At 37.5% G+C, this 13,420-nt stretch overlaps 1 protein-coding gene across 1 annotated transcript in view; it reads right to left on the reverse strand.

Annotated features, from left to right (window-relative positions):
* The window catches only part of LOC134736056 (uncharacterized), a 277,215-nt gene that overhangs the window by 135,111 nt on the left and 128,684 nt on the right, over positions 1-13,420 (reverse strand). The window lies entirely within an intron of this gene.

The following is a 13,420-nucleotide window of genomic DNA, read 5'->3' on the forward strand; positions in this document are numbered from 1 at the left end:
AAAAACTCTCAATAAACTAGGTATTGATGGAAAATATCTCAAAATAATAAGAGCTATTTATAACAAACCCATAGCCAATATTATACTGAATGGGCAAAAGCTGGAAGCATTGCCCTTGAAAACTGGCACAAGACAAGGATGCCCTCTCTCACCACTCCTATTCAACAAAGTATTGGGAGTTCTGGCCAGAGCAATCAGGCAAGGGAAAGAAATAAAGGTATTCAAAAAAATAGGAAGACAGGAAGTCAAATTACCTTTTTTTGCAGATGATATAATCCTATATCTAGAAAACCTCATCATCTCAGTCCCAAAACTCCTTAATCTGATGAGCAACTTCAGCAAAGTCTCAGGATACGAAATCAATGTGCAAAAATCTCCAGCATTCCTATGCATCAACAGCAGGCAAGCAGAGAACCAAATCATGAGTGAATTCCCATTCACAATTGATACAAAGAGAATAAAATATCTAGGAATACAACTTACAAGGGATGTGAAGGACCTCTTCAAGGAGAACTACAAACCACTGCTCAAGAAAATAAGAGAGGACACAAATAAATGGAAAAACATTCCATCTTCATGGATAGGAAGAATCAATATCGTGAAAATGGCCATACTGCCAAAACTAATTTATAGATTCAAAGCTATTCCCATCAAACTACCATTGACATTCTTCACAGAATTAGAAAACTCTACTTTAAATTTCATATGGAACCAAAAAAGAGCCTGTATAGCTAAGACAATCCTAAGCAAAAGATCAAAACTGGAGTCATCATGCTACCTGACTTCAAACTATACTTCGAGGCTATGGTAACCAAAACAGCATGGTACTGGTTGCAAAACAGACATACAGACCAATGGAACAGAACAGAGACCTCATAAATAACACCACACATCTACTATCATCTGATCTTTGACAAACCTGAAAAAATCAAGAAATGGGGAAAGGATTCCCTATTTAATAAATGGTGCTGGGAAAACTGGCTACCCATAGGCAGAAAACTGAAACAGGACCCCTTCGTTACACATTATACAAAAATTAACTCAAGATGGATTAAAGACTTAAATGTAAAGCCCAAAACCATAAAAACCCTAGAAGGAAACCTAGGCAATACCATTCAGGACTTAGGAATGGGCAAAGACTTCAAGATGAAAATGCCAAAAGCAATTGCAACAAAAGCCAAAACTTACAAATGGGATCTAATTAAACTAAAGAGCTTCTGCACAGCAAAAGAAGCTATAATCAGAGTGAATAGGCAACCTACAGAATTGGGGAAAATTTTTGCAATCTATACATCTGAGAAAGGTCTAATATCCAGAATCTACAAGGAACTTCAACAAATTTACAAGAAAAAAACAATCAACCCCAACAAAAAGTGGGCAAAAGATATAAACATACACTTCTCAAAAGAAGACGTTTAAGTTGCCAACAGACATATGAAAAAAAGCTCAACATCATTGACCATTAGAGAAATGCAAATAAAAACCGCAATGAGATACCATCTCACAACAGTCAGAATGGCAATTACTAAAACGTCAAGAAACAATAGATGCTGGTGAGGCTGTGAAGAAATAGGAACACTTTTACACTGTTGGTGAGAATGTAAATTAATTCAACCATTGTGGAAGACAATGTGGCAATTCATCAGGGGTCTAGAACCAGAAATACCATTTGACCCAGCAATCCCATTACTGGGTATATACCCAAAGGAATATAAATCATACTACTATAAAGACACATGCACACATGTGTTTACTGCAGAACTATTTACAATAGCGAAGACATGGAACCAACCCAAATGCCCATAAATGATAGACTGGATAAAGAAAATATGGTACATATACACCATGGAATACTATGCAGCCATAAAAAGGAATGAGATCATGTCCTTTGCCAGGACACAGATGAAGCTGGAAGCCATTATTCTCAGCAAACTAACACAGTAACAGAAAACGAAACACTGCATGTTTTCACTCATAAGTGGGAGTTGAACAATGAGGACGCGTGGACACAGAGAGGGGAACAACATACCAGGGCTAGTCAGGGGGTGAGTGGCGAGGAGAGGAAAAGTATTAGGACAAATAACTAATGCATGTGGGGCTTAAAACCTAGATGATGGGTTGATAGGTGCAACAAACCACCATGGCACACATACATCTATGTAACAGACCTACATGTTCTGCACTTGTATCCTGGAACTTAAAGCAAAAATTTTAAAAAGAATAAATGAAAGGACTAATCTAGAGAAATGCTTGCACAAGTGCATCAGGAGACATATATAAGAATGTACACATTTATAGCAGCCAATGTGCTTTCATATATTAAAAATGTTACAATGACCTAAGTGTTCTTAAGTAGTAAAATGGCTAAATACATTATGTTGTATATATAAAATGGAATACTACAGAGCAGTGAAAATGAAACAGCTAGAGTTACATATCACAACATGAATAAATCTCCAAAACGTAATAATGAGAGAATGAAGCAAGTTGCAAAAGGTATTATATAGTATGATTCCGTTTATTTAAATTTCAGAAATAGGCAAAAGCAAACAAAATTATCAACCAACCCGCTAACAAATTGAGGGTAAAGAGATCAATGTAATACAATAATCTATCATCTGAAAAAAATTGATAACTTTATTTGAATTGAATATTTTGTCCTTTACCAACCATGTTCTATTATAGGACTGTGCTCAGAAAGCTTTAGATATTATGGTGCCATCATCACGGATATTAGCTCAGTCGAGATTATTATTTTATTATTATTAGTTTTATATTTATAGTCATTCTAATGGGTGTAATAATTTATGAGTCTGGTGACAACTAGAAGAGCTACAAACTATTCTGTTGATATCTTTCCCTTCAATTCTCAAAATATATTCAATCTCAGCACTAGAAATAGCACATACAGTTTTTTATTAGTAATTTGTTCCTAGGATCTTTAATTCTTTCTACATTCATCTTCTCCATTCAGTACTACTGCCTTTTCTTCTAGTATTGTCAGATTACACTGTGAAATGTCTGTCATTCACTGTCAAAACAGCATCTCCCCGCAACAAAAGATAGAAATAGCAGCCTTCCCACAGCCACAGCTAACCAAGGTTTTACGATGATCAAGACACACAGCCATTAATACGCACGTGCAGTCATGCTTGGAGTTTGGGGATAAAGACAAACTGAGTCTTGAGGTTAAGAGACCCAAAATCATATCACATGGACAATACTTTAAAGAATATGACTATTTTTTTCTATCAGAATTATCTTTTATTTATTTTATTATACTTTACATTCTAGGGAACATGTGCACAATGTGGAGGTTTGTTACATATGTATACATGTGCCATGTTGGTTTGCTGCACCCATTAGCTCATCATTTACATTAGGTATTTCTCCTAATGCTATCCCTCCCCCCTCCCCCCACCCCACAACAGGCCCCGGAGTGTGATGTTCCCCTTCCTGTGTCCATGAGTTCTCATTGTTCAATTCCCACTTATGAGTGAGAACATGCGGTGTTTGGTTTTTTGTCCTTGCAATAGTTTACTGAGAATGATGTTTTCCAGTTTCATCCATGACCCTACAAAGGACATGAACTCATCATTTTTATGGCTGCATAGTATTCCATGGTGTATATGTGCCACATTTTCTTAATCCAGTCTATCATTGTTGAACATTTGGGTTGGTTCCAACTCTTTGCTATTGTGAATAGTGCACAATAAACATACGTGTGCATGTGTCTTTATAGCAGCATGATTTATAGCCCTTTGGGTATATACCCAGTAATGGGATGGCTGGGTCAAATGGTATTTCTAGTTCTAGATCCCTGAGGAATCGCCACACTGACTTCCACAATGGTTGAACTAGTTTACAGTCCCACCAACAGTGTAAAAGTGTTCCTATTTCTCCACATCCTCTCCAGCACCTGTTGTTTCCTGACATTTTAATGATGGCCATTCTAACTGGTGTGAGATGGTATCCCATTGTGGTTTTGATTTGCATTTCTCTGATGGCCAGTGATGATGAGCATTTTTTCATGTGTTTTTTGGCTGCATAAATGTCTTCTTTTGAGAAGTGTCTGTTCATGTCCTTTGCCCACTTTTTGATGGGGTTGTTTGTTTTTTTCTTGTAAATTTGTTTGAGTTCATTGTAGATTCTGGCTATTAGCCTTTTGTCAGATGAGTAGGTTGTGAAAATTTTCTCCCATTCTGTAAGTTGCTGGTTCACTCTAATGGTAGTTTCTTTTGCTGTGCAGAAGCTCTTTAGTTTAATTAGATCCCATTTGTCAATTTTGGCTTTTGTTGCCATTGCTTTTAGTGTTTCAGATGTGAAGTCCTTGCCCACGCCTATGTCCTGAATGGTATTGCCTAGGTTTTCTTCTAGGGTTTTTATGGTTTTAGGTCTAACATTTAAGTCTTTAATCCATCTTGAATTAATTTTTGTATAAGGTGTAAGGAAGGGATCCAGTTTCAGCTTTCTACATATGGCTAGCCAGTTTTCCCAGCACCATTTATTAAATAGAGAATCCTTTCCCCATTTCTTGTTTTTGTCAGGCTTGTCAAAGATCAGATAGCTGTAGATATGTGGCATTATTTCTGAGGGCTCTGTTCTGTTCCATTCATCTATGTCTCTGTTGTGGTACCAGTACCATGCTGTTTTAGTTACTGTAGCCTTGTAGTGTAGTTTGAAGTCAGGTAGCATGATGCCTCCAGCTTTGTTCTTTTGGCTTAGGATTGACTTGGCGATGTGGGCTCTTTTTTGGTTCCATATGAACTTTACAGTAGTTTTTTCCAATTCTGTGAAGAAAGTCATTGGTAGCTTGATGGGGATGGCATTGAATCTATAAATTACCTTGGGCAGTATGGCCATTTTCACAATATTGATTCTTCCAACCCATGAGCATGGAATGTTCTTCCACTTGTTTGTATCCTCTTTTATTTCATTGAGCAGTGGTTTGTAGTTCTCCTTGAAGAGGTCCTTCACGTCCCTTGTAAGTTGGATTCCCAGGTATTTGATTCTCTTTGAAGCAATTGTGAATGGGAGTTCACTCATGATTTGGCTCTCTGTTTGTCTGTGATTGGTGTACAAGAATGCTTGTGATTTTTGTACATTGATTTTGTATCCTGAGACTTTGCTGAAGTTGCTAATCAGCTTAAGGAGATTTTGAGCTGACACGATGGGGTTTTCTAGATATACAATCATGTCATCTGCAAACAGGGACAATTTGACTTCCTCTTTTCCTAATTGAATACCCTTTATTTCCTTCTCCTGCCTGATTGCCCTGGCCAGAACTTCCAGCACTATGTTGAATAGGAGTGGTGAGAGAGGGCATCCCTGTCTTGTGCCAGTTTTCAAAGGGAATGCTTCCAGTTTTTGCCCATTCAGTATGATATTGGCTGTGGGTTTGTCATAGATAGCTCTTATTATTTTGAGATACGTCCCATCAATACCTAATTTATTGAGAGTTTTTAGCATGAAGTGTTGTTGAATTTTGTCAAAGGCCTTTTCTGCATCTATTGAGATAATCATGTGGTTTTTGTCTTTGGTTCTGTTTATATGCTGGATTACATTTATTGATTTGCGTATGTTGAACCAGCCTTGCATCCCAGGGATGAAGCCCACTTGATCATGGTGTATAAGCTTTTCGATGTGTTGCTGGATTTGGTTTGCCAGTATTTTACTGAGGATTTTTGCATCAATGTTCATCAAGGATATTGGTCTGAAATTCTCTTTTTTGGTTATGTCTCTGCCAGGCTTTGGTATCAGGACGATGCTGGCCTCATAAAATGTGTTAGGGAGGATTCCCTCTTTTTCTATCGATTGGAATATTTTCAGAAGGAATGGTACCAGTTCCTCCTTGTACCTCTGGTAGAATTCGGCTGTGAATCCATCAGGTCCTGGACTCTTTTTGGTTGGTAAGCTATTTTATCAGTTCCAGGAGCTTTCTGGAGGAGTCCTTAGGGTTTTCAAGGTAAAAGATGATATCATCAACAAACAGGGACAGTTTGACTTCCTCTTTACCAATTTGGGTGCCCTTTCTTTCTTTCTTTTTTTCTGATTGCTCTGGCTAGGACTTCCATTACTATGTTGAAGAGGAGTGGTGAGAGTGAGCATCCTTGTCTTGTCCCAGTTCTCAGAGGGAATGCTTTCAATTTTTCCCCATTCAGTATTATGTTGGCTGTGGGTTTGTCAGAGATGGCTTTATTACATTTAGCTATGTCCATTGTATGCTGATTTTGTTGAGAGTTTTAACCATAAAGGGATGCTGGATTTTGTAGACTGCTTTTTCTTCATCTATTGAGATAATCATATGATTTTTGTTTTAAATTCTTTTTATGTGGTATATCACATTTAATACAGACACCCCATTATTGGGTATATGTTTAATATAAATTATTCTAACACAAAGACACATGCACACATATGTTCATTGCAGCATTATTCATGATAGCAAAGACATGGAATAAAGAAAATGTGGTATATATGCACCACAGAATACTATGCAGCCATATAAAGGAACAACATCATATTACCTGAAGCAACATGGATGGAGTTAGAAGTCATTATCCCAAGTGAACTAACACAGGAACAGAAAAGCAAATACTGTATCTTCTCACTTATAAGTGGGAATTAAATGTTGCATACATATGGACACAAATAAAGGAACAACAGGCACCAGGGCCTACTTGAGGGTGTAGGGTGGGTGGAAGGAGAGCACTGAAAAGCTACCTATTGGGTAGTACGCTTATTACCTGTATGACAAAATAATCTATACCATACCCTCATGACACACAAGTTACCTACATGAAAAGCCTGCACATATACCCCTGAACCTAAAATAAAAGTTAAAGAAAAGCACAACCCAACTCCATTTTGTTTACAAGCAACTAACTTCAAATTCAACATATGTGGGTTAGAAGTAAAACGATGGGAAAGATAACCCATACAAACATCGAAAACAAGCTGAAGTAGCTATATTGATATCGGATAAAGTAGACTTCAGAACAAATAAAACTACAAGAGACAAATAGAAATGTTACATAATGACAAAATGATTAATACACCAAGAAGACACAGTAATCCTAAATATGTACATATCAAAAATAGAACCTCATAATAAAAAGCAAAAAATGATACAGCAAAAATTGATGTAACTGAAAGGAAAAATAAATCCAAAATTTTAGATGTGCATGTAATTATTCCCCTCTACAATAGACTGAACTAGTAGACAGAAAGTCAGCAAGTATACTTGAAATCTGTATAATACATTTAGCCAACAAGACCATATATATATTAGTATATATATTATATATAGTGTATATAACATAATATATATAGTGTATATATATTATGTATAGTGTATATAATTATATATATAATTATATATTATATATAGTATATATAATATATACTATATATATACTATATATTATATATATAATAATATATATATATACTGTATATATATTTATACATCTATGTAATGGTTCACTGAAAACCAGCAGAATACACAATTTTTTAAACACCAATGGAATAATTCATCAGACAGGTTATATTCCAGGTCATTAATAAACTTCAATAAACTTAAAATAAGTAAAATCATATAGACTGTTCTCCGACCATAATAGAATCAAACTACGTTCAACACCAGAAAGGCAACAGGAAAATATTCAAACTCATAGACACTAAATATCACAATTTTAAATAATCCATAGGTCCAAGAGGAAAACAAAAAGGAAATTTAAAAATAAATAAAACTTGATGAAAATTAAAATACAACATGTCTAAGTATGTCAGATGTGGCTAAAGTAGTATTGAGAGGGAAATTTATAGCATTAAATGCTTATACAGTCATGCACCACATAATGATGCTTCAGTCAGTGATGGACCACATATACAATCATGGTATCATAGTTTTATAATGGATCTGACAAATTCCTATCATCTAGTGACATTTTAGCTATTATAATACATAGCAGAATGCATTACTCATGTGTTTGTGGTGATGCTGGTATAAACGAAACTTCTGCACTGCTAGATGTATAAATACATAGCACATACAACTATGTACAATACATGATACCTAAAAATGATTGTAAATGCTATGTTACTGTTTATTTATTTACTATACTGGACTTTTAATTGCAGTTTTAGAGTGTACTCCTACTTATATAAAAATGTTAACTGTAAAGCACCATCAGCAGGTCCTTCAGAGGTATTTCACAAAAAAAGCATTGTTATCATAAGAGATGACAGCTCCATGCGTGTTACCACCCCTGAAAATCTTGCAACTGGACAAGATCTGGAGAGAGAAGACAGTGACATTGATTATCATGGTCCTGCATAGGCCTAGGGTAATGTGTGTGTTTGTGTCTTGGTTTTTAACAAAAAACTTTTAAAAGTAAAAAGATAAAAAAAAATTAAATTAGAAAAAGCTCATAAAACAGGGATGAAAATAAAATATTTTGGGGAGTTGGGGACAGAACAAGGTGGCAGAATAGAAGCCTCCACTGATCATTCCCCATGCAGGAACACCAAATTTAACAACTATCTACACCAAAAAGCACCTGCATAATAACCAAAAATCAGGTGAGCAATTACAGTACCTGATTTTAACTTCATATCAGTGAAAGAAGTACTGAAGTGGGTCAGAAAGACAGTCTTGAGTTGCCAATGCCACCCCTCACCCATCAACCAGTAACAGCTGCATGGCGCAGGCAAAGAATCTGTGTGCTAGGAGGAGGGAGGGAGAACACAGTGACTGTAGGAGTTTGCATTGGAACTCAGCGCTGCCCTATCAGAGCAGAAAGCAAAAACAGGCTGAACTCATTGATGCCCATGGAGGGAGCATTTAGAAAAGCCCTAGCCAGAAGGGAATTGACCACCCCAGGGATGAGAACTTGAATTTTGGCAAGCCTTGTTACCATGGGCTACAGTGCTACGGGGTCATAAATAAATGTGAAAGGCAGTCTGGGTCACAAGGATTAAAACTCCTAGGCCAGGTAGTGGTTACAGCAGGCATTGGACGAGACCCAGTGCTGTATCAGCTTCAGTTCTGACCCAGGACAGTTCCAGTGGTGGTGGCCACAATGGTGATTGTGTCACCCCTCCCCTAGCTCCAGGTGGCTCAGCAAAGAGAGAGAGAGATTCCTTCTGTTTGGAAGAAAGTAAGGGAAGAGAACAAAAGTCTGTGCCTGATAATCCAGCACTCCTAGTCCTGCGCTGGGCTAGGAGCCAGTGGACTTGGGAGGCATGTGACCTAGTGAGACACCAGCTGGGGCAGCTAAGAGAGTGCTTCTGCCATCCCTCCTCCAACACCAAGCAAAGCAGTTTCCAGCAACATAAGTGATTCCTTCCTTCTGAAAATTAACAGAGAGGGAGAAGTAAAAAGGAATTTGTCTTATAGCTGTTATCAGCTCAGACACAGTAAGATAGGGCACCTGGTAGAGTTATCAGGCCCCAGTTCCAGGTCTTACCTCCCAGATGACATTTCTAGAAACACCCTGGGGCAGAAGGGAATCTGCCACCTTCAAGGGAAGTATCCAGTCCTGACAAGATTCATCATCTGCTGACTAAAGAGCCATTGGTTTGTGAATAATCAGTAGTGATACCCAGGTAGCAAATCATTGGCCTTGGGTGAGACTCTGATACTTATTGGTTTCAGGTAAGACTCAGCACATTCCTAGATGTGGTGACTATAGCAAGAGATTAGTTCTGCTTGAGAAAAGCAGAGGACAAAGTAAAGGGGACTTTGTCTTGCACCTTAGGTCCCAGCTCAGCCACAGAAAGGTAGAGCAAAAAACAAGATCTTGGGGTCCCTGATTCCAGGTTTTGGCCCTTAGATGACATCTCTGGAACTATCCTGGGCCAGTGGGGAATCCACTGCCCTGAAGGTTGAGTCCCAGGCCTGGCAATATTCACCATAAGCTGACTGAAGAGCCATTGGGCCTCAAGGGATTATTGGAGGTAGTCTGGCAGTACTCCCTATGAGTCTGTGGTGGTGGTGGCCCCATGGGGAAAGGGTCCTTTGCTTAGAGAAAGGGAAGGAGGAGTGGGAAGGACATTATTTTGTGGTTTGAGTGCCAGCATAGCCATAGTAGAATAGAACACCAGGTAGGTTTATATGGTTGTTTACTCCAGATCCTGCCTCCCTGAAGGCATCTCTGGACAAACCATGGCCTGGGGGAACTCACTGCCCTAAAGGGCAGGAAAAAAGCAAAACTGGCTTTTTAACACCTGCTGATTGTAGAGCTCTTGGGCTTTGAGTAAACATAGGCACTAGTCAGCTAGTGGTTACACCCGGCCTGGGCCAAGACACAGTGCTATACCAGTTGTGAATCAGGGACAGTCCCAGTGTTGGTGGCCACAAGGGTGCTTCTGTCACCCCTTCCCCAGCTCCAGGTGGCTCAGCAAAGAGATAGAGACTCTATCTGGGAGAATGTAATAAAAAAAAACAAATCTGTGTCTGGTAATCCAAAGAGTTCTTCCAGATCTTATTCAAGACCACCAAGGTGGTACCTCTACATGTCTGCAGGAACCACAGTGTTACTGGGCTTGAGATGCCCCATAATGCAGATATAAGATATAAGATTACAATACCCAAGACCCTTCCAATACCTGGAAAGCCTTCCCAAGACAAACAGGCACAAAACAGCCCAGACTGTGAAGTCTAAAATAAATACCTAAGTGTGCACTGCTCAGGTGACAGGCACACCAAAATCTCAGAAATCACCACTAAAGAACTTATGCATATAACCCAAAACCACCTGTTCTCCGAAAACTATTTAAATAAAATGAAATAAAATTTAAAATAAAATAAATTCCTAACTCTTCCATGCCCAGACAGCAACAAAAATCTACAGGCATTAAGACCATGCAGGAAAATATGTCCTCATCAAACAAACTAAGGCACCAGGGACCAATCCTGGAAAAACAGAGATATGTTAATTTTCAGACAGAGAATTCAAAATAGCTGTTTTGGGGAAACACAAAGAAATTCAAGATAATACAGAGAAGGAATTCAGAATCCTATCAGATCAATTTAACAAAGAGATTGAAATATTTTAAAAGCATCAAACAGAAATTCTGGAATTGAAAAATGCAATTAACATAACGAAGAATACATTAGTGTCTCTTAATAGAATAATTCATCAAGCAGAAGAAACAATTGGTGACCTTGAAAACAGGCTACTTGAAAATACACAGAGGAGACAAAAAAAATGAATGGGAAAAAATGAAGCATGCCTACGAGATCTAGAAAATAATCTTAAAAGAGCAAATCTAAGAGTTATTGGCCTTAAAGATGAGGTAGAGAAAGAGATGGGGTAGATAGGTTATTCAAATGAATAATAACAAAGACTTCCCAAAGCTAGAGAAAGATATCAATATTCAAGTACAAGAAGGTTACAGAACACCAAGCAGATTTAACCCAAAGAAGACTACCTCAAGGCATTTGATAATCAAACTCCAAAAGATCAAGGATAAAGGAAAGATCCTAAAAGCAGCAAGAGAAAAGAAACAAATAACATACAATGGAGCTCCAATATTCCTGGCAGCAGACTTCCCAGTGGAAACTTTACAGGCGAGCAGAGTGGCATGACACATTTAAAGTGCTGAAGGAAAAAAACTTTTAGATTAGTATATCCAGAGAAAATATCATTCAAACATGAAGGAGAAATAAAGACTTTTCAGACAAACAAAAACTAAGGTATTTCATCAACATTAGACCTATCCTACAAGAAATGCTAAAGGGAGTTCTTTAATCAGAAAGAAAAGGATGTTAATAAGGAATAAGAAATCACCTGAAGGTACAAAACTCACTGGTAACAGTAAGTACACAGAAAAACACGGAATATTATAACACTGTGTTTGTGGTGTGTAAACTACTCTTAAGTAGAAACAGTAAAAGCTGAGCCAATTAAAATAATAAGTACAAAAACCTTTCAAGACATAGCACAATAAGATATAAATATTAAGGGCCGGGCTCGGTGGCTCACGCTTGTAATCCCAGCACTTTGGGAGGCCAAGGCGGGAGGATCACGAGGTCAGGAGATCGAGACCACGGTGAAACCCCGTCTCTACTAAAAAATACAAAAAATTAGCCGGGCGTGGTGGCGGGCGCCTGTAGTCCCAGCTACTCAGAGAGGCTGAGGCAGGAGAATGGCGTGAACCCGGGAGGCGGAGCTTGCAGTGAGCCGAGATTGCACCACTGCACTCCAGCCTGGGTGACAGAGCGAGACTCTGTCTCAAAAAATATATATATATATATATAAATATTAACAGCAAAAAGTTAAGAAGTAGGGCAATGAAGTTAAAGTGTAGAGTTTTTATCAGTTCACTTTTGGCTTGTTTCTTTATGTAATTAGTGTTAACTTGTCATCAGTTTAAAATAATGAGTTTAAAATAAAAGAGTATATGCAAGCCTCATGGTAACCTAAAATTAAAAAAAATACATAAATACACAAAAAATAACAAGCTATGAGTTGGAAGCAACCTAAGTGTCCATCAACAGAAGGATGGATAAAGAAATTGTGGCAAATCTACACAATGGAATACTACTCAGCCATAAAAATGAATGAGATCCAGTCATTTTCAACAGCATGGATGGAACTAGAGGACATTTGTTAAGTGAAATAAGCCATGCACAGAAAGTGAAACTTCACATGTTCTCAGTTATTTGTGGGACCTAAATTCAAAACAATTGAACTCATGGAGATTGAGTGTAGAAGAATGGTTACCAGAGGCTGGGAAAGATAGTGGGTGCATGGGGCATAAGAGGGGATAGTTAATGGGTATAAAAATAGTTCAAATGAATGAATAAGACCTAGTATTTGATAGCCCAGCAGGGTGACTATAGTCAATAATAAGTTAATTGTACATTTTTAAATAACTAAAAGAGTATCATTGGATTTTTTGTAACACAGTAAATGCTTGAGGTGATGGATACACTATTTATGCTGATGTGATTATTATACACTGCATGCCTATATAAAAATATTTCATATACTCCAGAAATACATATACCAACTATGTAACAACAAAAATTAAAAATAAAAATGTTTTTTAAAGTAAATATTTTTGTACAGCTGTACAGTGTGTTTGTGTTTTAAGTTAAGCATTATTACAAAAGAGTCAAAAGTTAAAAAGATTTTAAATGCTTATAAATTAATAAGGTTATAGTAAGCTAAGGCTAATTTATTATGAAGAATAAAAAAATTATTTTTATAAATTTAGTGTAGCCTAATTGTACAGTGTTTATAAAGTCTAGGTAGTGTACAGTAATATCCTAGGCCTTCATATTCACTCACTACTCACTGACTCACCCAGAGCAACTACCAGTCCTGCAAGCTCCATTTATGGCCAGTGTACCATACAGGTACACCATTTTGTATCTTTTATACTGTTAGTATACCCTTAGGTAGTACAG

This window comes from Symphalangus syndactylus, chromosome X (genome assembly GCF_028878055.3).
Source record: "Symphalangus syndactylus isolate Jambi chromosome X, NHGRI_mSymSyn1-v2.1_pri, whole genome shotgun sequence".
Taxonomy (NCBI): Eukaryota; Metazoa; Chordata; class Mammalia; order Primates; family Hylobatidae; genus Symphalangus; species Symphalangus syndactylus.